The following is a 27,256-nucleotide window of genomic DNA, read 5'->3' as shown; positions in this document are numbered from 1 at the left end:
TGAAAAGGACTTTTATTTATGATACAATATTCTCTGAGGATTCATGTATCCCAAGGGAATGTGGTTTCTGCTGAATCAGCATACTACTTATTTCCTCAAAGGTACTGATGAAAGAATTTCTAGAAATGTCTTCAACAGAGTTTAAATTTTAGTAAGTGAAGAATAGGAGGTTCGTTGTTTTGTTTTTGTTTTTTTTTTTCTTCTATTCTGGTAATAGAATTGCCTACCTATATAGCTCACACCCTCTGTCTTTTCAGTGTCTTATTAGTATACCATTAAACCATTTTTTTTAAATTTGGATCATTAATAATAATTATTTCCAGGGGTGCTTGGGTGGCCCAGTTAGTTATGTGTCTGACTCTTGATTTCAACACATGTCACGATCTCATGTTAGTGAGATCAAGCCCCACGTTTCATTCTCCGTGCTAAGTGTGGAGCCCGCTTAAGATTCTCCTTCTCCCTCTGTCCCTCCACCACCCTCAAAAAAAATACAAATAAATTAAAAATTAAAAAATATATATTTCCAGTTTTGATTGATGTATTCTGGTCCAGGAATCATGTCAAGCACTTTAGATTTTCTATTTCATTGGATCTTTAGACTGATACCATTAAGTGGGCACTGTTTTTACCCTCCATTTTGTTTTGTTTAATATTAATTTTCTGGGACCTAGAGAAATTAGGTAAATGTCCCCGTGGCACATAGCTTATGAAAAATGGGTCTGTGACTAGGAAAACTGGGAGATCCACTGATTGGGTATTTATTAATCAGAATTTACAAGGACTCCAATACTGAATACTTACAATTAAGTCTTGACAAGTTGTTCTTAACTTTGTGTGTATATGCCTAAGTATGTTTATTTATTTTTAAGGAAATGGAGTATATATACTCTATTTATATATACTCCATTTATATAATGGAAAAACTGTAGGTTGTGTACATGCTTAAGTTTGAAACCTATTTCACTTAATAGGTGATTTGGGGGAAATTATTAAATTGTCTGAGCCTGTTGCTTTTCTGCAAAATAAATATAATAAATACTAACTAACTTAAATTAGTTTTTAATATGTAATGAAATGAAAAAAAAAACCCATTTATAAAATGTCCATCTCAGTGCATAGAGCAGGCTCTCAAAACTGGCAGTCTTACTAAATTTAAAGAGAACCTTTTATTCCTAGCATTGAAGGTGAGTTTTAAGGATGTAAGGAATGAATATTTTGTAGCTATCGTCCAAACTAACATAAACAAGAGAGTAGACAGTGGTGTTGAGAGATTGAATTACTGGAGGCAAGGGCATGGAGGAGACAAAGAGGTAGCAGTGAGCATTGGTCAACTGAGAAGGCAGTGGACAAGAGCAAGGGCACTCACTTGAAGTCTACATTTCTATTATGTTTCCCTCAAAATAGGAAGATTATAGAAGGCACCCACTTCATTATTTGTCTTTTTCAAGTATCTGTTGGTATACCTTTCAAGGGAAAAGGATAGCAGACAATAAAGGATGTTTTGTAGCAAACAATGAAGGCAAATAAAGCTTAATCTTCCCAAGGAAATAATGAAAGCCTCCAACAGGTGAAGAAGCTGGAGTATTTATATACCAACTTCTCTGAGACAATGGCTAAAGACTTCTTCTGAGGATGCTTACACCAGGGCACATTCTAGTTACGGATCCTTTCACAGCTGACACTGGCTAGAGACTATCAAGTCCAGTGGTCATAGTGGTACCCCCCTGTAAGATGGAGCTGAGGTCAGAGGAGAAGTAAAATGCAACTTGAGTTACACCAGAAATATTTTAGGAAAGGTTTTGCCAGAAGCTGGTATATTACATTATCATACTGTTTAAAGAGCTCTAAAATTGAGGTTATCTGATAGTAATTAGTAAAACACATAGTATTTTAGCCCTTTGCCATTTGGAAAGCACATTCATACATATTTCCTTCAAATGATTCAAGTTTGCCTTGCAAGGGAGAGAGGAGGTCCATGCAGGTACTTTTGCCATATCCTTGAGCCCAGCTACTTTGAATTATGTTTGAGTGTAGAGGGGAAAAGTATAATTTATATCCCTGAAAAGGTCAGCTATGTCTACTATGTATTATCAAAATGCTTTTTTACCACATGTGCAATCTGCTTTACTCTCAAGGTTGGTAAATTCCAGCACCAGCAATAACCATTACTAGCAGATCTGCCACCCCTTATCTAATACGATGAAGCTAAGAAAATTTAAGTTCTTTTCTCAGCAATGACCAGTCTGTAAATTTTCAGAACTAGAACACTAACCTAACTACAGACATCTAAATTCCAATACCACATTCTCCTCACAGATGATAGATTTTAAAACACACAGTTCAAATCATAAAATCATTATTCTATTTAGTCACTGTAAATTAAGCATATCAGGAACTAATTTACATGGCTTACTTGCCTTAACTTGCGACTTACTTGCATTAATTGGAAATTTGCCAGAGTTTATGTTATAGATTGGTTTTCACTACCACATAACAAGAATTTGAAAATCTGCATTCCTAAATTGCTACTTTGTCAAATAACCACACCATACCATGTAACTCAAATCACTGTCAGTGCTACATATAAGAGAAATATTTTATCTTAGGAGGTAGACATGTGTTAGAGTGGTGCCCTTTATTTTTATAGCTATGATATAGCCAGTATATAACATAATTTTAATACATAAAAGTGTATGCTAACTATTAATGTTCAATGTCTTATTTAACATGTAATGAGTCCCTACAGTTATACAGATCACTTGATAAATATTCTCAGATCTCTGTCAACAGGAATATTTTAACATGAGATTCTCTCTTCTCTAAAGCTAATGAAGGAATATGAAACTTTGATTTATTTTTTAATATATATAGAAAACATATGAATTTACACATCTTAAGAGAAGACATTTTTTATGAAATGCCTGAGAACCCTAGACCATAACAGCTAAAACCTGAAAGAACGTTATTTCCTTTCAGATTTGACTTTGCAATATGATAATGCAGAGTAAACACAATGGTAGAAAAACTTACCTAATAGGTTGGTTAGGGAAAAAAAACAAAAACAAAAACAAAAATCTAACACGTGGCTGACCACATCACAGAAGATCAGTATGTTGCTTTTTTTTTTTTTTTTTTTTTTTTTTTTAAGTTTCATTACCAATTCAATATCCCATCTGGAACTGCTGCCTCAGCTTACAAGGATACTTCCCCTTCTTTCTCATACCTCACTGATTTCTATGAATGGATGTTCCATTTTTTTAAATCATTTTTTATCTTACTTGAAGGTTTTTTCCACCCTCGTAGAAATAGACTGGATATAATGGCCACATTTTATTGTTAAGGTAGATTGAAAATAAATAATGGAGAAGATATGATATAAATGTGGCTATTAGTGTATTATTTTAAAGGTATTTTTCATGAGTATCAAATTCCCTGATAACATTGGCCACAGAAGGGCAAATAAAAGAGCTAACTCCTTCTTACTTTCTTTTTGACCCTATGAAAGAGAGAAACTAGGGTTTTGTTCATTATTAAATAGTCTGATCTTCTCAGTGGACAAGTACTTAAAAGTGAATTGTAAGGGAAATGAGAACTGGACTCGATATTTCAAAATCTTCAGCAGTTTATATTGACTTTCTTTTTATATTTCTACAATAGGAAAAATAGGTATTTAATGATCACTTTTCATGATGCTGAAGGAGCACACACATGCCAGAGTTCAGCTTTGTACCCCTAAGATATCAATACTAGCATTTAACCTGAATTCAATTGCAGGGATATTGCTGAATCACAAGTTGTTGGGTTCTGAGTAATTGGTAACCCATTTGTCATTAGGTTACTGATACCCACTTAATATGTGCATTTTAGAACTTGGGGATTGTATTTGTGAACTATTAGAAGTGAAAAGCAATCAAATTTGAGGAAAAAAAGGAAAACAACTAAGCAATATTCTTCATAGGAGATTTAACTAAATGCCATGCATTTTTCAGGATTTCATTTTACATATAGATTGAACCATATGAAATTCTATTTATGTACATCTAAAAGAGTAAAACCTTAGAAATTTTATGTAGTTCAGTGTGACAAAGAAAATGAGAGGTCTTTTCATGGAGTTATGCCATGGCGGCAGCCATTTTTTCAGGATCTAATGGATTTAGGTCACTGTATTAATTCTAACATCCATATGCCTCATCTGTCCAGCAATATTTATAGGATTTACTGTTTGGCAGACAATGTACTGTGGAGTTAGGTTACACTATTGTATGGAACAAACAATATCTTTATCGTCATCAAACTTACAACGTAGTAACAACACAGTAAATACATAAGTAAAAATTATGTGTGCTATTTTCAACAGTATTAAGTGCTGAGGACAAAAATATATAGCAGGGAAGGAAAATATTTTGTGGGAGAGTCAGGGTTGCAATTTTAAAGTAGTTTTTCTGGAAAGTTTTCAAGAAGAAATAAAGTCTGGAAGGAAGGAAAAGGTAAGTCATGTGATTGTAAAAAAAAAAAAAAAAAAAAAAAAAAAATTCCTGGCAGAGAGAAAAGCAAGCCTAAACAGCCTGAAGCAGGAGAATGCCTGGTGTGAGGAGATTGTCAATATGGATAAAAGAGGTGAACTGCGGAGAAAAATAATGAATAATAAGATGAACAAAATAATGGTGGCACCAGATTAGGTGGAACCTTTTGAATCAGAGGAAGTACTTTAGCTTTTAGTCCAAGTGAGGTGGGAAGACAGGCAGTTCTGAACAAAGAAGTGACATTATCATCTTTATTTTCCAACAGACTCATTCTGTGTAGTGGGTTGGGAATAAATGTAGGAGCAGGGATAGATGCTGGAAAACAAATTAGAGGGCTGATATAATTATCCCCATGAGTCATGGTTTATTTGGGACAGAGTGAAGCACCATGTTGGGGGTGGAAAGTGGTTGAATCCTTGATATGTTTTAAAAATAGAACTGAGAGTATTTCCTGAAATCTAGGGTATTAGTGTGAGGGAAAGAGAGGTATTGGTTGTGACTCCAGCATTTTTGGCTTTAATGGATTTCAGTTCTGGATATACTGCAGTTGAGAAGCCAAGTGGGTATTGAGTGTCAAATAGCACATTGATTAAGATTCAGTTAGAGAACCCAAACCAGTAAGAATGGTATGGAAGAAGGGGTTTATTATAGAGATTAGACTTCCAAAATTATTGGAACTGATGAAGAATTTTTTTAGGAAAGCTGTACTGTTTGTATCTGGTGGTGGTCCTGAAATCACTCTTCCAAAACAAGGTGGGCAGTTGGGGAGAAAACAGTGAAACAGTTTTAGCAGTACAGAGCAAACAGATTTAGCAGTACAGAGCAAAACAGTATGAACAATCTAGAATGACAAAATGGAACCTGCGAGAACAAACTGGAACATAGGTCTCTCTCTCACTCCCTCTTATCCTGATGAGGATTGGCTTGGAGAAGAAACTGGAGGGACTTCTGGGTGACTCAGTCAGTTAAGCGTCCAATTCTGGCTCAGGTCATGATCTCATGGTTCATGATTTTGAGCCTGCGTCGGGCTCTGTGCTGACAGCTCAGAGCCTGGACCCTGCTTCGGATTCTGTGTCTCCCTCTCTCTGCCTCTCCCCTTCTTGTTCTCTCTCTCTCTCTCTCTCTCTCTCTCTCTCTCTCTCTCTCTTTCTTTCAAAGATAAATAAACATGAAAAAGAAGAAGAGGAAGAAGAGGAAGGAAAAGGAGAGAAGAAGAAAGAAGAAGAAGAAGAAGAGGAGGAGGAGGAGGGGGAGGAGGAAGGAGAAAAGAAAGAGAAGGAGAAGAAGAAGAAACTGGATCACTTTGCTACAGAGAACATGGTGTGCTTGGTCCCAAACCAGAGAAGTTGAAAAGAGAAAATGTAATAGCAGCCAGAAAAGATGGATATTGTGACCTTCCTCATTAACAAAGGGAGCCAGATCAGTGAAAATGTGTGTGAGCAACACCAGGCCTGCTGAATGACCATTGCTTTACCTCCAAATCTCATTTCCCCCTCTGTGGTCAATCCTAACTTGGAAATATTAACCCAGATAAGCCAGGTTGACAGAGTACAAAACTACCACATCTAGGCAGTTACAGAGTGTGTCTAGAATGCAGGAAGGAGAAAGGGGCTTAAAGTATACACCTGGATTTATTCCTTTAGCGGTAATTCCCAAAGTGATCGGATAACATCACCTGAAACATGTTGCTGGAAAGTAGAAAAGTGTCTAAGGATGAAGCCCCAGAGCACTCTAATTTTTTGATATTAAGGATATGAGGAAGAACTTGCCAAGGACTCAAGTAGTAACAGAGTATAGGATGAAAATCTTATAAGGATTGGATCCAAAAAGTCAAGTGAAAACAGGGTGATTCAAGAAGGGAAAATGATTGTTTCTTCTCCCCTGTCCCGACCATTATTGAAATCCCCCATTGGGAAAATGGACCTTGGAGTTTCATTCAAATTGTTTCCCCAGACATAATAAAGAGTAGAAGACAGTACCAGTTTTTTTCTATGTCATTAGATGAGAGAATCACTTGAAATACGTATTTCCTTTTGTAAATGAGAAAAATGTTTATTAAGAAAACAACAATTTAACAGCTCTCCCTTATGAGAATTTTATGGACTAGAGCACAATCTGAAGACAATTACAGTTTAAGTCATAAACACACTACGTAGGGTGCTTATTTTATAACCAGAAGGTTGCTGAAGTTTGTGACATGCTGACATAAATATGTTATTAAAATTACAATGTTTGGTGGTAATTGTGATTAAACTCTTGGACAGCAGCTCCTCCAAAGAATGCAGCAATCATGTAGCCTCCTATCAGCAAATTTGTAGACATAATCATCTTTTACCGTTACAGATAGCTTATGTTCCTTTTTAAAAAAAATTTTTAAGTGTATTTATTTTTTAAGTGTATGAGAGAGAGAGAGAGAGAGAGAGAACGAGTGGGGGAGGGGCACAGAGAGAGGAAGACAGAGTCTGAAGCAGACTCCAGGCTCTGAGCTGTCAGCACAGAGCCTGATGCGGGGCTCGAACTCACTAACTGTTAGATCATGACCTGAGCCGAAGTCAGACCCTTAACCAACTGAGCCACCCAGGCACCCCATGATAACTTATATTCCTAAAGGAAGCCAATGAGAAGTCTTTCCTGTATTTTCTTCAGTCTGATAGTCAGATACCCCTTGTGGTCTACCATATTGTTTATGAAATTTTTTAACATCCCATAAGATTAAGTACAACACAGCTCCATTATCTAGAATGCCAAACCTGGAAATACTTTCATCCATTTTAAATATGTTCAAACCATATTCTTAGTTAAGGATCTACATGTTACAATGTGAAGAAATGGAGAATTGCTGCAGAATGATTTTAATTCTTTCTCTGTAACGGCCTCTCTTGCCTGGCCTATAGACTGTGGCATTTTATCAACATGGTTAGTACAGCCCAAGCATCTTTCTTTGCTTTAATGGTGGTTTGCAGTTTTGTGTATGCACCCTAATATGCAATCATACAGGGAATTGTGCCTCAAACAGGTAAGTATCCTTGATCCCCCTTGGCCACAAAGCCCTTTAAGGTCTAAGCTAAAATCCAAACAGATGGAATCTGTTTGCTGATATTTTGCAAGAATCATCATTAAATATATCCTTAGTACTGATTGCGATCTGAGTTGTATTTATTGCTGTGTTTATGTTTTTAATTGTGGTTTATATACACAATGGAGTACTACGTGGCAATGAGAAAGAATGAAATATGGCCCTTTGTAGCAACATGGATGGAACTGGAGAGTGTTATGCTAAGTGAAATAAGCCATACAGAGAAAGACAGATACCATATGTTTTCACTCTTATGTGGATCCTGAGAAACTTAACAGAAACCCATGGGGGAGGGGAAGGAAAAAAAAGAAAAAAAAGAGGTTAGAGTGGGAGAGAGAGTCAAAGCATAAGAGACTCTTAAAAACTGAGAACAAACTGATGGTTGATGGGGGGGTGGGAGGGAGGGGAGGGGAGGTGATGGGCATTGAAGAGGGCATATTTTGGGATGGGCACTGGGTGTTGTATGGAAACTAATTTGACAATAAATTTCATATAATAAAAATAAATAAATAAATAAAGTGACATAAAGTGGCAAAAAAAAAAAAAAAAAAAAAAGAAAAGCTTCTTCAAAATTATCTTCATCTTCTGGAGCCCCAGTATCATTTCTTACAATCCTTTGTATAATCAAATCTCTGAGATTCTTTTTTCTTTACACATTTTAGATGTTAATCCATTTCTTCCACAGTTCCACTGTGCTGAATATTTAGCTACGATCACAGTCAATGGAGTGTGGCTATGGGCCTTTTTTTCCCCATATGACCCAAACCATAAGACTATATAGAAGTTCTCTCAGCTCAGGAAGTGGTTTATCTAGTTGTGGATCTTCTAATACATTGTCTGGGTAAAATTCTATTGCTGGATGTTCTTTTATAATGACTATCCCGTAGCCAACCATCTGTATATAGCCTACAGATTAAAAGAGAAACATGGGAATTCCAGAAGTTTTCAGCTAAATGTAGTAATGTACTTTCAGGGAGCCTACTTGCAACCACAGTAGAAAACCTACAGCAAAAAAAAAAAAAAAAAAAAAAAAAAAAAGCCATTGCTTCAGAAGGTTTTCTGAACTCTCTTCCAAAAACTAAATAGATACATTATTATTTAATGCTTACAAGAATCTGCAACTTGAGCTTGGTTCTTGCTGACACTGCTATCTTATAGGAAAAAGTAATGTTTTCAATATCTTCTCTGTAGATCTGATTTCCAGCAATAATGGTAAATGAATTGATACCTGGTAGTTCCAAGCTTTAAGAATTTCAGGTCCTGTGGTTCTTGGATCTATTAGGTAAACATAAGCAGATTCTAAAATCTCTTGCCCACGATTGATTACTACACAACTTCAGCTGCCCAGCCCCCAGAGAACAGCCAGCCTGCAAAGTACCACCATCACCTCCTGAAGTAATTTTTTTTTGTTTCTGTTTTTTTAATAGATTCCACGTGGAAGTATTTTTTTTTAAGCAGAAACCTTTCTGTCTCTTTTTTCCCAGCATTATTGAGATATAATTGACATATAACTTTGTGTAAGTGTAAGGTGTAGAACATGATGATTTGATGCATTAAATACATTTTTTTAAACCACAAAGTTTTTTTTAATTTTTTTAATTTTATTTTTTTAATTTACATCCAAATTAGTGAGCATCTAGTACAACAATGATTTCAGAAGTAGATTCCTTAATGCCCCTTATCCATTTAGCCCATCTCCCCTCCCACAGCCCCTCCAGTAACCCTGTTTGTTCTCCATATTGAAGAGTCTCTTATGTTTTGTCCCCCCTCTCTGTTTTTATATTATTTTTGTTTCCCTTCCCTTATGTGCATCTGTTTTGTCTCTTAAAGTCCTCACATGAGTGAAGTCATATGACACTTTTCTTTCTCTGACTAATTTCACTTAGCATAATACCCTCCAGTTCCATCCACATAGTTGCAAATGGCAAGATTTAATTCTTTTTGATTGCCGACTAATACTCCATTGTATGTATATATATATGTACATACATATATGTACATATATACATATATATATATACCACGTCTTCTTTATCCATTCATTCATCGATGAGCATTTGGGCTCTTTCCATACTCTGGCTATTGTTGATAGTGCTTCTATAAACATGGGGGTGCATGTGTCCCTTCGAAACAGCACACCTGAATCCCCTGGATAAATGCCTAGTAGTGCAATTGCTGGGTCGTAGGGTAGTTCTATTTTTAGTTTTTTGAGGAATCTCCATACTGTTTTCCAGAGTGGCTGCACGAGCTTGCATTCCCGCATTAAAGACATTTTTAATATGCTTTAATATAGTGCAGGGATGAAGTTTAATATGAAACTGAAATTTCACTGTGAACATTTTCTGGTCATATGTTGTCCATTTCATTGATATAGAGTGTTACCTTGGTGTTCTTGTTTAGTCAAATCTACCGGTGAGAGGAAGTGTACAAGGGAGTGAGAATAAACTACTTATCTGGAGCAAAAAAAAAACCCCTACAACTCTTGAGTTCAGATTTCATTTTAGGTCAGTTTTATACTAGTCAGTGAAGACCTCAGTATACAAACGGTATAAACTACGAAGACTTTTTAACCTATCTGTCTTGTAGTCATTTTGTCAGTTGCTCTTCTACAGAGCTGGTGCTACAGTGTTTATTTCCAGCTCTCTAGTAGGGTCATTTAGCCTCTCTTTACCTTTAAAAATAGGGCTAAGTTGTTTGATTCACCTCAATGAGACTGCTGATGAGATAACATTTGTGAAACCAGTTGACTGCCTCACAAAATACTTGCCACTGTGATTTCAAAACCATCAACTAGGGGCGCCTGGGTGGCGCAGTCGGTTAAGCGTCCGACTTCAGCCAGGTCATGATCTCGCGGTCCGTGAGTTCGAGCCCCGCGTCAGGCTCTGGGCTGATGGCTCGGAGCCTGGAGCCTGTTTCCGATTCTGTGTCTCCCTCTCTCTCTGCCCCTCCCCCGTTCATGCTCTGTCTCTCTCTGTCCCAAAAATAAATAAACGTTGAAAAAAATAAATAAAAAAAAATTTAAAAAAAAAACAACAACAAAAAAAAACCATCAACTAGATTGTTTTCCTATCTGAAGAACAAACCCCTGAAATTAGATGATTCCTGCAGCTTTACATGGGTTTGGAACAAAGGGAGATTCTCTCCTGCAAGAAAGAATGTATGGTTGCCAAAAGTGGCCTGTCTGTCTCAGAGAAATCTTGAATGATTCCCATGATGTGTTCATGCATGTGCATTGGGAATGTACATCTCTGAAAGATGCAGACGAAGCCCTCAAACACGGACTCTGGTTCCTGGGAAAGCATCTATCTTCCCTGTGGACTGTTTTGTGGCATTACTATTTTCTAAATTTTGCAGATTGTAAACCCAGATTATAAAATGGGAGACATTTTAGGTGACTTTATTTACCACTGACAACCCAGTTCTCAAAATTCTGCCCACTCTTCCTCCACATTTTACTAGCATGTCTAGTCTCTTTATCCTCTTCAGTCTGCTTTATTTCAAACTGCTGCTATCCTCTCACTTTGAATGTTGTGATGATCTCCTTCCTGTTCTTGCTTTCATTATTCTATTTCTCCCTTACTTTCTTCATATTCATGGCATATGTTCATCTTTGATCTGGTCTCCATTCTGTCGAACCTATGCTCTGCTACTTTCATGAATAGAGTTTTTGTTTTAGTTATTCTGAAAAACAAACAGCTTTCTGAAAATATGATGTGTTTTATACTTTAGCCTTTGCACATGTAATTTCTGTCTGAAATGCCCTTCTGTGGGAGCTGCAGTATGATGTGGTGATTGGTAGTTGCCATAAGGATTGGTGGCTGGTGTAAAGATTTTGGAAGCTGGCTGTTTGTGTTCAAGTCCTGTATCTTCCTTATTTACCTATATGACTTTGGGCAGTGTTTTTGAACTCTTTTTCCTTACTTCCTCGTCCTGAAAATGGAGATGATATCCCATCATCATCTGCCTTAAGAGTTTTTGTGAGGCACAAATGAGGTAATTAATGCATGAAAAGCACTTAGCACTATGCCATGAACACAGTTGACAACTGATACTATTATGTTGTTGTTGTTGTTGTTGTTGTTGTTGTTGTTGTTAATATATTTTGGCCATTCCAGTTTATCTCCTGTTTAAGTTCCAATTTTCTTTCTTCCTTTCATTCTTTAATTCTTTCTTTTTCTTTCTTTCTTTCTTTCTTTCTTTCTTTCTTTCTTTCCTGTTGTTTTTATTAAAACTTTTCACCACATTCTTTTCTCTACTATCAAAGGAATTAATCACTTTTGTGTGTGTGTGCCAATCTTCTGTATTCTATAGATTATCTTATAATGTAGAATTTACATATTATTGGTATTCTAAATCTGTCTTACTCATTGGACTATGAGTCTTTCTTGATGTTAGGACCTAGGTTCTATTTCTTTTTCTTTTTTTTTTAATTTCTTTTTTAAATTTCTTTTTCTATTTTCTATTTTTCCCACTTTTTATTATAGAATCTATCATAAGACAGATGCTTAATAAATGAATACATGAATGAGGAGTAGAGTCAAAAGGAGTGTGTCAGAAAATACCCCTGGGAGGTCCAGTAGATATTACTGCTCTCTAATTTTGAAAAACATGTGACCCCTAGGGCTTGATAGAATTTTTTTCCTCAAACATATGAATGCTCTCTTTCCTAGTATTATGAAATGAATACTTAGTAGAGAAGAGCCCTTTTCCTTTCAGTTATAACTTTGAAGAAATTCTTCTCTTGATTCCAACTAACTGACTTCTTCATTGACCCAAAAAGGTAAAATGATTTGTTCAGCAGAAAGTCCCAGATGGCTTCAGGCAGTTTTAGTTCAGCACACTTAAGGGAGCTCAATAGGAGAGATTTATACTGACATATGTCAGATTTTCTGCACTGTTCTTGGAGCTACAATTTTGGAAGCAACATTAATTAATATTCAGCAATATTTCCTGAACCATATTAATTTCACAAGTTGAGAATGGGAGAGAAAAGCTTTGGTTTTAATCTTTTTAACTCCTTGCTTAATTTAGACTGGAAATTAATAAATAAAGATATTCATATATCCATAGTTAGATCACAACACATATGTCTTTTTTAAAGTGACAGCATTAGTGGATCTTTAATATTACTATTTAAAAATTTTTAATTTTATCACCAAATAAATTACATGAATTTAAGTAAAAGAATTATAAAAGACATCAGTTATTAGCTCTCAGAGCCATTTTGTCTACTGTTTTGTTTTGTTTTGTGCATGTTAAAGGAAATTTTAAAAATCATCTCAGATGATAAACAGTTTAATTGGGAATTTAGCTTCAAGCATTTGAGATAAAATCGAATTAGATTTCTTAGTATTTTGATATTTGTCTTTAGTGTATAAGTTTGACAAATCATTTTATTATTGTTTGCCTCAATTATATACATCACCTGGTACAAAGGTACCGCCTACATGAGTGATGCATATAAAATAACTCTTCTCTGATGGCTTCAACCAAATGCTTGTTTTTATGATCAGCTTTGATCAGCTTTAAAAAGGCTCTCTTTTTTTAATTGAAGTATAGTTGGAACATAATATTACGTTAATTTCAGGTGTACAACATGGTGATTCCACAAGTCTTACATTACATGCTATGCTTACCACAACTGTAGCTACCACCTGTCACCATACAATGCTATTACAATACCATTGAGTATATTCCCTATGCTGTATCCTTCATCCTCATGACTTATTCATTCCATAACTGGGGGCCTGTATCTCCCACTCCCCTTCACCCATTTTGCCCATCTCCCTCTGGAAACCTTCAGTCTTTGTATTTATGGGTCTGTTTCTGCTAAACAAAAACTCTTAAATCAAGGACATATGGGGTTTGTTTTCAGCTTCCAGGTGGTTTAACCTCCACTCAGCTCAGTCAGTTACCCTTCATACTTTTATATAATTAATTTCAATGTGCCTTATCAAAATATATTGGTAAAACATAAAGAGAGGCAAGTAATACCTCAGTTTCTGGCCCAGACTGAGTATCAAACAGAGCCACAGGATATAGACCAGTTTTATGTAAATGTCTAATGCCCTGAAGTGTTGTAATATGTGCTACATAGGGAAAGGATATTTGTTTCCTACCAGCAGGATGGTGGGCATACTGAGTTCTATATTCCAGAGTGGTGTTGAGTTTATACTAATATATCTACTTTATCTTCCCAGATCTGTGTAATAATGATGAAATATAACTTTTAGTGTAAAACAATAAGTTCTCTCCAAAACCAGGGTCATGTTCTGTTGACCGAGTCAGGAATGTCATGCATATATGTACCCAACTGAATAAAAAGGGCATGCAATAAAAATTAAGCTTGTGCTCTCATCCATTTACTCCATTCAGATTACTTTATTTTTGATGTTCACTATGTGATTATTAGAGCAACTTTCTACATATCTCTCCACTCCGATTATCTATGATGTGCAGTACCCTGGTGTGTTCTCGTAATGCCCTGCCCTTATTAAACTCAGTAGATGTTTGCAGTCGAGACTGGGCCTTTCTTAGCCTGGCCCCTTTTCTGTATTGCTCCATCATATAATCTTGTTTTATTGTCTTTGTTACAATTCTAATTTTATATTTCATTTAACTGTTTATTTTTTGGCCTGCTTTTATTGTAAGGAGGGTACAGACTGCATTCATTTCAGTTTCTTCTGTATTCCTGGAGCCAAGAATGATAATTGGCACGTAATTAGCACTGAGTGTTTAACTTGGAATGATCCAACAATTATCTTGAGGAATAGGTTTTTCAAGTCACACAATAAATGGAAAAAACAGGATACAAATAAAACCAGTTCTTCTGTAGCCAGAGCCCATTATCAGTATTTTATATGCCATGACCTCATGACTCAAGGTTATTGCTTTGCCCTCATCTTAATCACACCCTACAAATACTAAATTTTCTAGTCAGATTAGAACAAATTCAGCCTTCCATGGATGGGGAATTGCCAGAGGTTTTCATGTTTAAGGCAGAGTCACATTCTTTGAGTAGATTTGCGTCTGAGCAAGGAAGGCACATTCTCTTTGAACTCTGCTAATTTATAATTCAGATTAAATAGCTCCAGACTCATAGAAGGGCAACGATCTCTTCACTGACACACTAAATTGCTATGATCCTTGAATTCTTCTGGATTGGACTGAATTCAGCTATTGGAAAAATGACCTCAAACAAGTAGTTATTGAGCACTTTGAGTACTGGGTTTTTATTATTATTATTATTATGAGCTTAATATCTGCTTGAAATTTATAATGTTGTTAAAATAGTTAACACAAGGGTAGCCTGAATTACTAAAGGCTAGTGTGTAGAATTCAAAATTCTTTTGACCTGATATAACCTGCAGATAACATCTGGAGAAGTGAGTTATTCTTTCATGCATGCATACATGCCAGTATTTATTAAGGGCACACGCTTTTTAGGCATTGCTTTAGCACTGGGAAAAAACTACATTTCAAAATAAATGTTAATTATTAATATGATACATTAATTACATTGATCAAGCAATCATTCCCTGCTCCACAAGGGAAGAAAACAAACACATGATTTATTTGTTGTTTTTATTTTGCAAAGTTTCAAGATAGGATGTTTCTGTTATTCAATACATTGATTTTACCGATAATTAGCCTTACAACACTATTAGAAAAACTGCCAGTCCTTGTATGCTCCAGTTTGTTGATTTGCAAATTGACTAAGTGCAAAGAGAGGCATAAATCAGAGTGTCCGTATCTGTTTTTTTTTTTTAGGTTCAGATACCCCATTGAGTTTACTAATACACATTTATGTTTAATGTAAGGTTCTCTACTTCATAGAATACATGATTGATGGATGACAGCTTGGATGACCGCTTAAGCACTTTTCATATTATTTCATCTTACCCTCCATATTCAGTCTTCTGAAAATACTCATATATTTCTAGTTTGAACTCCAAATCTCATGGTGTTTTCTTATTTCTGTTTTCCATACCCATAGCCCAACAAGCCAGTTACCAAATATCAATTTTGGAAGTATATCTCAATTCCTTATTTTTTTCTCGCCATTCTCACTTTGAATGCCCTAATTTCAACTGTAGTCACACTCTGCATCCAGTGTTGTATTCTCCCAATATACTCCCACATGAATTTTGAATTGCCTTCTTTAGAACAGAAGTCCAAAGTTTCTTGTTGGTGTATGTCATGTATTATGTAAACTCTTTTGCAGTGAAGCATCCAGGGCTTTTGTGATCTGCCCCAATCTAATTTTGTGGTTTCGTCTTCTATCCTTTTCTTCTAACTCCCTCACCATATAATCCCAGCCCCACCCTCACACACATTCTAGGCTTTTTTTAATGTGACACATATTTTCTTTAATGTGACATGCCATGGCATGCCATTCTTTCTTTGACCTGATATAACCTGCAGATAACATGTGGAGAAGTGAGTTGTTCTTTCATGCATGCATACATGCCAGTATGCATACATTCCTTCCAGACTTTATCTTCTTTATTTTTTTAATGTTTATTTATTTTTGAGAGAGAGAGAGAGAGAGAGAAACAGAGAGAGAGAGAGAGAGAGAGAGAGAGAGAGAGAGAGAACAACACAAGCAGGGGAGGGGCAGAGAGAGAAAAAGACACAGAATCTGAAGCAGGCTCCAGACTTTGGGCTGTCAGTACGGAGCCTGATGTGGGGCTTGAACTCACTAGCTGTGAGATCATGACCTGAGCCAAAGTTGGACACTTAACCAACTGAGCCACCTAGGTGCCCCAGACTTTATCTTATTAATCTCCATGTATGCCTCAGGGCGCCTGGGTGGCTCAGTCAGTTGAGCATCCAACTTTGGCTCAGGTCATGATCTCACACTCCGTGAGTTCAAGCCCTGCATCAGGCTCTCTGCTGACAGCTCAGAGCCTGGAGCCTGCTTCAGATTCTGTGTCACTGTCTCTCTGTTTCTGCCCTTCCCCTACTCGTACTCTGTCTCTCTGTTTCTCAAAAATAAAAACATTTAAAAATTTTTAAAAATAATAAATATTAAAAAGTTAAAAAAAATCTCCATGTATGCTTTAAGAACAAGCTCTCATTCTGCTTCCTTCTACTACTTGGTATAAACTCCATGGGGAAAGGCTTCTTATGCCACTGTGTGCTTAACCTATAATGACATTGTCCAGGCTCTATTATAAGGGTTTCTTTCCCTTTGTTTCTGTCAGTAGTCTGAAAGCTCCTTAAAGGTGTACACCAAGAGTTGGTGTGCTCTTGTGATTCCACAAAAATGGAAGAGAAGGCCTAGGCTATATAAAATACTCCGTAAACATCAAATGAACAAAACAGATTCATTCTTCATTCTCACTCTCCTTCAAATATCCACCATCTCCATGAATTCAATTTATGATTGATTTTAATGTAATCTATTGAGAAAGAGATTACAGCTCTCATTTTTTATACCTAACATCATCTCCTCAGCTTTATTAATGTTTCAAAGAGCAAATCTTCATTGTGGGAACATTTTTACTACAGAAAGATCTAAGTCTAAAGCAACTCAGAAATTTAACTTTGTAACAGACATCGTTGTTTCTTAAAAAAATTACCGTTCTGAAATAAGTCATTGCAAGGAGAAAAAAAAAAAATTCTCTGTGCTGGAAAGAGGAAGAGAATCTGGCTTTTGGGAAGGTATTGTGAATCAGGTTAACAAAGAGTCACATTATGTGCCATAAAGGTTTTATGTGCTGTAAAATGTGAAGAGTAATTCAAAGTTGTGAATTGACAGACACAATCCTAAGGAAACCCAGAGCAGTTTTGAACTCTAGCCATAACTATAAATGCACATGCTGCTCAGAGTTTCTGTGCATGTATTTTAAAAGAGATGTCTAGTTACTAAGTGGTTTGGACATCCTGGGCGTAAAGTGTTTGGATATTTGAGGCATGAAGCAATTGCTCACTCATCATCCTAGACAATAGTTTTTTTTTTTTTAATTTTATTTTTAGTTTCTCACATAAAAATAGAAGTTTATTATCCACTCATATGTGTTTCCTCATTATCTTCCCATCAAAAGAAAAAAATACAAATGAAAATACCTTCACTGTTAAAGAAGCCTCTTGAAAAACGAGTTCCCATCGTTGTTGAGAAGCAGTTCTCCAAGACATTTATACATGCTTTGTGACAGAGTTTGTTCCCAAGGATGTTTGCATAGCAAACTAGAGCTAGTTTCTCCTTCTGGGTCAGAAAGCAGATGTGTTTCCTCACCAGGATGATAAAGATACTCCCTTCCTGCCAGGAAAAGGTTGGTCAGATTTTTCTTTATGAAATTGAAGGTTTTCTAAGCTTAGGATCTTCAGCTGTGCCATAGATCCACTGTGTGTACATTATTCACCAGGACCTGCTTCCTATCTTCCCCCAAGGGACTTGGGGACAAGGGAAACTGATAGAAACACAGAACTGCCGGCTGCATAGTAGATATTAAACTGCAGGAATCCAATTAACTCATTGTTTCCTTACTGGGCATAATGCATGAACATGTGATCAAGGTCAAGGCCAATCCCACAGCTGCAGTTGGTACTGCTGCTTGACCACTAGACAACTTTGCTTTCCTGGCTTCATTTCCTGATTCTCTACCTCACAGTCTATGCTGTAGTTTGTAGTTCCCCAAACATGCTGTTCTGCTTCTGTGCTTTTTTCCTGCCCTTACATCTGCTTGGCCCTGGTTATCTTCCTTGCACAGTAAATGTTATCTGATTGTCTTCTCTTCATGAGAATTTTCCGGACTTCTACAGGTACCAGACTTTATCTAAGTCATGTGTTTCTATTATATCTTTTAGCAGGTCTCCATTTTATATATTATTGTTTTATTTTTCATTATTTACCTTTGTGCAAGATGCATATAGCAAAACTATTCGGTAACTGTTATGTGCCAATCAGTAATAGATACTAGATGGAGATAGGTTGATAAACATAAATGGATCCTCATTTCTAGGAACTGACAAAGAATTGGGAAAGATGTACATCATATATATATAGGGGTATACAACAAGGAGACCAGACAATACAAGGTCCACTCTTGGAAGCTTTCTCTGTGGAAAAGATGCTTCAGTTGAGGCCTGAAGGGAAAGTGGAAGTAGTTCACAAAAAGACTGGATAGATATTATATATGACATCTGACAAGCACTCAGTGAATTTAAGGAAGGAAACAAATCAACACATCAATTTTTCCTGAAATTTTAATATGTTCTCTTCGAATTCCTGACACTTTTGAAAATAAATTTTTTTAAGGCTTACTTCCTAAAAGTGATTTAAAAACCATATCCTTTTAAAACAAATAGCTTCAAGTTCTGTACTGGTTGTGTCTGCGTGCCACTTTCTTCCTTCTAGGGCACTGGCTATTAAACCTAAAAGGATATATGGTATGTTGGGACCCTGTTAGTAAACCTCACATATTGGATGTGGTGTAGAAAAAAAAAATGGGCCTGATATTTTCCTGTTTGGAAAATAAACAGAACTGGGGCACCTGGGTAGCTCAGTCAGTTGTGTCCAGCTCTTCATTTCAGCTCAGGTTATGATCTTGCGGTTCATGAGATCAAGCTCCGCATCAGCTCTGCATGACAATGTGGAGCCTGCTTAGGATTCTCTCTCTCATCCTCTCTTTCTGCCCCTTTCTTGCTGTCTCTCTATCAAAATAAAGAAATAAAATTTTCTGAAAATAAACAAAATTACCTATTCTTATAAAGACAAAATACATTTTCTTCCATTGACATTTGGCAAGAAACCACCTATGGTATCTCCTTACTGGACCCAAAGAACTTGAACTACCTACCTATCCACATACAAGACAGATCATCTTGTTATCACTGAAAGGGTTTTTTGAAAATGTTTCCATTGACAGCTATATCTATTATGCCTGTCTGTTGAAGAAAATTGAATCAATGCTGTTTAAGTTGCAACACTACTTGGGGAATTATCCAGCCTAGTGTCTAAATATTTTTATTCAGTTATAACATGGCCTATGTCCACCAGTTTTTAAACCATCAGTTCCGAGAAAGTATATAATATACTAGTGTCAAAAAGGAAAATGATGAATTTTATTACCCACATTTGCAAAAATGACCTGGAACTGTGTTCGTGTTACATCAAGATCTTGTGCCGTGTATGATGAAAATCATTTTGGGAATGAAATAAATAACCAGATCAAGGAACTGTGATGTACTTGCTAATTTTAATTCCACAACAATGATTTTTACTGCATTTCTCTTTGCAATTAGATAGTCTTTGTTGCAGACAAAGATCTGTACCATATGCCTTTGACTTGAAAAATTACCGATCTCTCTTTGCGGTTTTCTTCAGCATATCTAATTCATTCAATGTAACATGACTATAAGCACAGAAAAAAATTACAGTTGCTAAACTTCAATTCCTCAGAATCAGTCAACTTGAAAAATCAATGTATCTTTCCTACATTAGCATATCCTACATTAAAGGAATATAAAGCAAAATTAAAAATTAAATGACTGTGCGTCTATAGAAATGATAATATAGTTTTTACCCTTTCTCTTATTGATGTGATTTGTTTTGTTGATTGCTTTACAAATACTGAATCTCCCTTGCATCCCGGAATCAATCCCATTTGATCGTGGTATATGATTTTTTTTAATGTATTGTTGGATTCAGTTTGCCAATATTTTGTTGAGGATTTTTGCATCTATATTCATAAGAGATATTGGCCTATAGTTTTCTTTTCTTTTCTTTTCTTTCTTTCTTTTTTTTTTTTTTTTTTGTGGTGTCTTTATCTGGATTTGGTACCAGAGTGATAGTGGCTTCATAGAATGAATGTAGAAGTATTCCCACACTTCTATTTTTTGGAAATTTTGAGGAAAATAGGTATTATCTTTTCTTTAAATGTTTGGTAAAATTTGCCTGGGAAGCCGTTTGAACCTTTGATAAAGTGCAGCATTCAGGTATGATAAAAATCATCTACAAAGTAGGTTTGGAGGGAACATTCTTTAACCTAATAAAGGACTTATATGAAAAGCCCATAGCCAACATCATACTCAGTGGTGAAAAACTAAGAGCTTTTCCTCTGAGGTCAAAACAAGACAAGGATGTCCATTCTCATCACTTTTATTCAACATAGTATTTAAAGTCCTAGCCATAGCAATTATACAACATAAGAAATAAAAAGTAAAATCCAATCCAGATTGGATTGATAGAACTGATAGAACTGATAAATGAATTCAATAAAGTTGCAGGTTACAAAATCAATGTATAGAAATCTGTTGTATTCCTACACACTAATAATGAACCAGCAGAAAGAGAAATTAAGACAACAATCCCACTTACAATTGCACCAAAAATAACAAAATATATAGGGATAAATTTAACCAAAAAGATAAAAGACCTGTATTCTGAAAACTAAAATACTAATGAAAGAAATTCAAGATGATGGAAAGAAGTTGAAAGACAATCTGTGCTCATGGGTTGGAAGAGAAAATATTGTTAAAATGTCTATACTACCCAGAGCAATCTACATATTTAATGCAATCTCTATCAAAATACCAACAGCGTTTTTTTTTACACATAACTGGAACAAACAATATTAAAATTTGTATAGAACCACAAAAGACCTCATGTAGTCAAAACAATCTTGAAGAAGAAAAACAATTGGAGGTAACAGAATTCCAGATTTCAAATTATATTACAAAGTGGTAGTAATTAACAGTGTGAAACTGGCACAAAAATAGACAACATAGACGCATGGGATAGAATAGAAAGCCCAGAAACAAACCCACAATTGTATGGTCAATTTATCTTTGACAAATGAGGTGTGAATATACAATGGGAAAAAGACACTGTCTTCAACAAATGGTGTTGGGGAAACTGGGCAGCTACACATAAAAGAATGAAACTGGACCACTTCCTTTCACCATATACTAAGATAAACTGAAGTGAATTAAAAACCTAAATGTGAGACCTGAAACCATAAGAAGTCTCAGAACAGACTGACATCAGCCATAGTAGCATTTTTCTAGATATATCTCCTGAAGCAAGGGAAATAAAAGCAAAAATAAACTATTGAGACCACATCAAAATAAAGTTTCTACACATTGAAGGAAACAATCAACAAAACTTAAAAGCAGTCTGCGGAATGGGAGAAGCTATTTGCAAATGACATATTCAATAAAAGGCCAGTATCCGAAATATATGAAGAACTGATACAATTCAACACCCGAATAGTATAATCCAATTAAAAAAGTGGGCAAAAGACATGAAAAGACATTTCTCCAAAGAAGATATATCGATAGCCAACAACACATGAAAAAATGCTCAGCATCATTCATCACCAGGGAAATGCAAATCAAAACTATAAGGAGATCACCACACATCTGTCAAAATGGCTAAAATCAAAAACACAAGAAGCAGCAAGTGCTGGTGAGGATGTGGGGAAAAAAGCACTCTCTTCCAATGCTGGTGGGAATGCAAGCTAATGCAGCCACTGTGGAAAACAGTATGTAGTGCCTCAAAAAATTAAAAATATACTACCTTAAGATACAGTAATTGCACTGCTGGATATATACCAAAAAATCAAAAACAAAAACACTTATTCAAAGGGATACATGCACCCCTGTGTTTATTGCAGCATTATTTATGATAGCCAAACTATGGAAGAAGCCCCAGTGTCTATGGATAGATGAATGGGTAAAGAAGAGGTATATATATATTCCGTATATATATGGTGTGTGTATGTGTGTGAAATCTTGCCCATTAGCAACAAAATGGATGGAGATGGAGGATGTAATTCTGAGTGAAATAAGTCAGAGAAAAAGACAAATGCCATATAATTTCACTCACGTGGAATTTAAGAAACAAAACAAATGAGCAAAGAAAAAAAGAGACAAACCAAGAGACAAAGTCTTAACTATAAAGAACAAACTAATGGTTATAGAGGGGAGGGGTGTGGGAGATTGGGTGAAATAGGTGATGGGGATTAAAGAGTACACTCTTTAATGATGAAAAAATAAAAAAAGAACAGTGATTACAGAAAAAAAAATGATTCTAAATTTATGTGTTTCTGAATTTTCCTACTATGTGTAGTTTACATTTCTGCAGTCCAATGGACCTCTGTTGTCTGATCATTACAAGATAAATACTGAGAGCTAATTATGTAACAGTTACCATTCCTGGATGTGGGAATACAGAAGAAAACAAAAGCACAAGCTGTACCCTTAAAGAATTTACGTTCTTATAGTACAGACAGACCAAAAAAATAAATTGAAAAGTTAAATGAACTGTAAAATGATAATTGTAACAAAAATAAAGAGAGTTATATGATAGAAATTAAAGGAAGTGTTGGCAGTGATGGGTAAGGTGATGAGGGAAAACATTCATAAGCAGATGCTTTCTGAGCTGAAAATCTAAATGAGGAGGACCCAGCAAATAAAATCAGTTTATATTCTTTATCTATAAAATTGGAGTAATATCTACTCTATAAAGTTTTTATGAGAATTTTTAAAAAGCTCTATAGGTAAAGTGAATTGTCAAGTGCATGAGATCAGAGTAGTAACCTGGCTGAAATTGTGACCTTGCCTTCTTGAGATAACTCTGCTTTTCTGCAAATATAAGTAGTCACTACTTACATAATGAAACTGTTCTCATACCTTACACGACCCTAGATCCTTTTTTAAAATGTTTATTTATTTTAACAGAGAAAGAGCACAGGTGTGTGAACAGGGGAGGGCAGAGAGAGAGAGAGTGAGAGAGAGAGAGAATACCAAGTAGGCTCCAGTGTAGAGCCTGACACGACTCAATTGTATGACCGTGAGATCATGGCCTGAGCCAAAACCAAGAGTTGGACAGTCAACCAACTGAGCTACCCAGGTACCCCTGTCCTTTTAAATAGGATTTGTGTTATAGAGTTGTCCTTGTTTATTTGGACACTAACTGTTTGCTATCATCCTGTGACTGGGTTTCTTAAAAAAAAAAAAAAAAAAAAAAGAGGGCAAACCAAATCTTCTAACTAACCTACCATTTCTTCCTTTTACTGTTTGCATCAAACATCTGGGTTTGCAAAAGACAGTCTATTATGCAGAGGCAGTGTATGTTTTAAGGTTATTTGAAGGCACAATAAGGGGTGGATAATTAGGAAGATGATGCTAATTGTCGGTGGGTATAGGGAAGTATAACAGAACAATGTTTTCAAACCTTTTTCACTGCAAGGCAAATACAAGAAATGGTGAAATAATTTGTAAGCCACATGTATAAAAAGATTCTAATACCAGGCAAAATGTTTATGAGTTAATATCAGGAAAAGAATATACATTTTTGGGTTAACACTATACCTAAATTAGCATCCTGGTTTTATTATGAATGAGTTTTGTGTCCATTGGCAGTTTGCTCAATCCCTAATTCCTTTCTTTAGGCGATACCCAGCTGACTCAAGATTGTTAGCTGTTTGTTTATTTTTCAGCTTTATTGAAATATAATTGAAAAAATTATATTTAAAGTATGGAGCATAGTGATTTTTTATACATACACATTGTGAAAAGATTACCATCATTCAGTTAATTAGCACTTCCATCACCTCACAAGAGAGTGTTAGCTCTTAATAGTAATGTCAGAATATCCCTTTCATCCTTTCCCATTCTTCGTGATTTATATTGTCTTTTAGAAACTTACGACCCAAGATATAGGTCTGATCCAACTATGCTGTCTTGCCTTCAGTAATAACCCTCACTCAGTGGATCAAAGGCCAGTGCCAGGAGTCTCGGCCTGTCTACCTTCTCAACCATCATTCCTCAATGATTGCAATTAAATCTAGGACAGTATTCCTCCATGTTACTTCTCTTTCTTTTGTAAAAACAAAACGTTGAGCACAATTCAGTTTCGAATCTCTACAGTTAGCAGAAAGATGTTTGCAGTAGATTTAACAATGTTTGATGTTCCAATGATCATAATTATTGTTTGCTTCTAAACAATCTTTAATGTACACATTATTAAATCCCTGTTCTATTTTTAAGTGAGGGGAGCTTGTTAGTAAATATTTTCTATCAGTTGCAGAAGAGACAGGGTCTTCTTCATGTATTCAACAAAAATTTTATTTCGCTAGGCTCAGTGTGAGTAAGGTACTCTTCTAGAGCTGGAAATATAGCAGAGAAAAAGGCAGTATCTAGTAAGCATGTGTGTGAATGTGTATGTATTATATATTTGTAATATTATCTATATATATTGATATAAATATATTGCATGTAATATGTCATGATATATATATAGTACATAGAATAATGTGTTTGCAAAGATGTATATCCCCAAGTCTCCAGGGTCTATGTATATGTTACCTTCCATGGTAAAAGAGACTTTGCAGATGTGATTTAGTAGAAAATATGGAGGTGGAAGAATAATTCTGGGTTATTTATCAGATTGCATAGACCAATGTAATCACAAGAGTTCTCTTTAAGAGAGAAGCAATAGAGTGAACGTAAGAGAGAAGATGAAGTGATGATGGAAGAAAGAGGAAAGGTGACAAATGAGGACAACCTTTAGAAGACAGATAGGGAAGGACAGTTTCTCCCTGGAGCTTCCACCAGGATGCAGTCTGCTGACACCTTGATTTTAGGACTTGTGATCTTTGAAGTATAAGATAGTACTTTATGTTGTTTTAAATCACTAATATTATGGTAAATTTTTACAGTAGCAATAGAAAATGAATATAATATAGAATATATGTTTTATGTAAATATCATGTGTTGCAATATATATTATACATAATATGGACGTAATATCCACTATCTGCACTATATACTATAAGCTATCTATACTATATAAACTATATAAGACACATGAAAAATGAAACATCATGTTCACATAAAAACATACACACAACTGTTCATAGGGTATTTATTTGTAATAGTCCCAAACTGGAAACAACCCCTATGTCCTTCAATAGGTGAAAGATGAAGCAAACTGGTACACACACTGCTTACCAGTAAATAATAATGGACTAACAGTATGTGCAAAAACATGAATAAGACTCCAGGCAGTTATGCTGAGCAAGAAAAGCCACTGTATGATTCTGTTTATATAACACTTTTGAAATGACAAAAGTATGGAAATGGGGAACATCTTAGTGATTGCCAGGGGTCAGCTTCGTAAAGGTAACATGAAAGGTTATGTGGTAATGGAAGGATTCTCAATCTTGACTGTATCCATCCATGCTAATATCCTGGCTATTATATTGTACTCTAGTTTTCCAAGATGTTACCATTGGGGTAAAATGGTTTTGAGAGTACATGAGATCTCTGTACATTATTCCTACAACTACATATAAATTTATAATTAGCTCAAAAGGTTTAATTAGAACAAGAAAAATCTGTACATACCATTTACTTAGTAAAGTTTTTGTTGCCTTCCCTAAACAAACAAACAACATTGGGATTGAACAACAGGATGTTTCCATTTAAAATTATGGAAAATAAATGTGGGTACTGTTTGGAGAAACATGTTGCTTTAGAGAAAAATCCCTGTGGTGGAATTTAGAAGGCCAAAGTTATGATGGTTGCTTCTCCACAAATGAAACAGAGATCCAAAAAATGAGTGATTTAAATCATCGGACTTCATTTTCCTCGTGTGAAATATGTGTGGATTTGTTTAGATGATCTTAAAGTTTGCTTCAATTGATGATGAGATGATTATTGAATAAATTGTAGTAGACTTTCTCCAAAAGCACCCAATATATTTATTTCCCATAAATATCCTCTGAGCTTAAAATAATTTACTTATTCTTATATTTCAATATATGAGCTATATGCTTTCATAAAATCTCACTTTGTTTTTGTATACTATAAAACTATATTAATGAATAATTATGAATTGTTAAATTCTAATATCAACAAAGTAGATTATAATTGCACGTTGTCGTATTTTAATGTCAAAACAAAAATCTATTTTTATTATGTTCTGCATTTGTTCATATGAGCTGAATCCTTCATGTAAGGGCTATGCCTAGTAAAAAGTAAAGCCAAGTTTGATACCTCATGCATGATACATCATGCATGAACATCATGCATGTGAATGCATGCATGAGTGTACGCGCATACACACACACACAAACACACACACACACATTAAGGTAGGATTTTTTTTCATTTACCCATTTTATTCAGAATATTAAAGTGAAGACATCATCAAATTTTATGAGTTACAATAAATTCTAAACCTGATTCTAATCATATAAAGATTTATATTACAATTGTATATTACAGTATGAAATTTACATATGAAAGATACTCAACTAGAAAGTATTTCCATAAAGATTTATTACGTAGAGAAAGATACGTGGGAAATTTACATTACCACTAGATTCCTACCCTCAGAGGGCAGAACTCATGAGACCATATGTGGGACTTACTATAAATAAATTTTCCTTAAGTACATTTTGATAAGTACATAAGCTTTCAGAAAATGCAAGCTCAAGCATGCTATATCCTTTGTTTTTTGCCTCTGAGCCCAAACAGTCAATATCCTTCTTCAGAGACTGAATAATTTTTCTCTTACAAAGGCAATATACTTGACCCTGTCTTTAGATAATAAAATCATATCAATGTCTTCTGAAAATAATACAAAAATTTTATCAGGGTGGGGTCATTTATTTTTCTATAGAATAGAATAGCATATTTAAGT

The 27,256-nt window shown here is 35.3% G+C and overlaps 1 pseudogene; it reads right to left on the bottom strand.

Moving 5' to 3' along the window:
* Positions 1 to 7,119: 7,119 nt before the first annotated feature.
* LOC123600482 overlaps positions 7,120 to 27,256 on the bottom strand; it is a 66,827-nt pseudogene continuing 46,690 nt past the window's right edge.

The sequence above is a fragment of the Leopardus geoffroyi genome, chromosome D1, assembly GCF_018350155.1.
Source record: "Leopardus geoffroyi isolate Oge1 chromosome D1, O.geoffroyi_Oge1_pat1.0, whole genome shotgun sequence".
Taxonomy (NCBI): domain Eukaryota; kingdom Metazoa; phylum Chordata; class Mammalia; order Carnivora; family Felidae; genus Leopardus; species Leopardus geoffroyi.
Note: the sequence above shows the minus strand (reverse complement) of the source record. Positions and strands in the feature narration are given on the sequence as shown.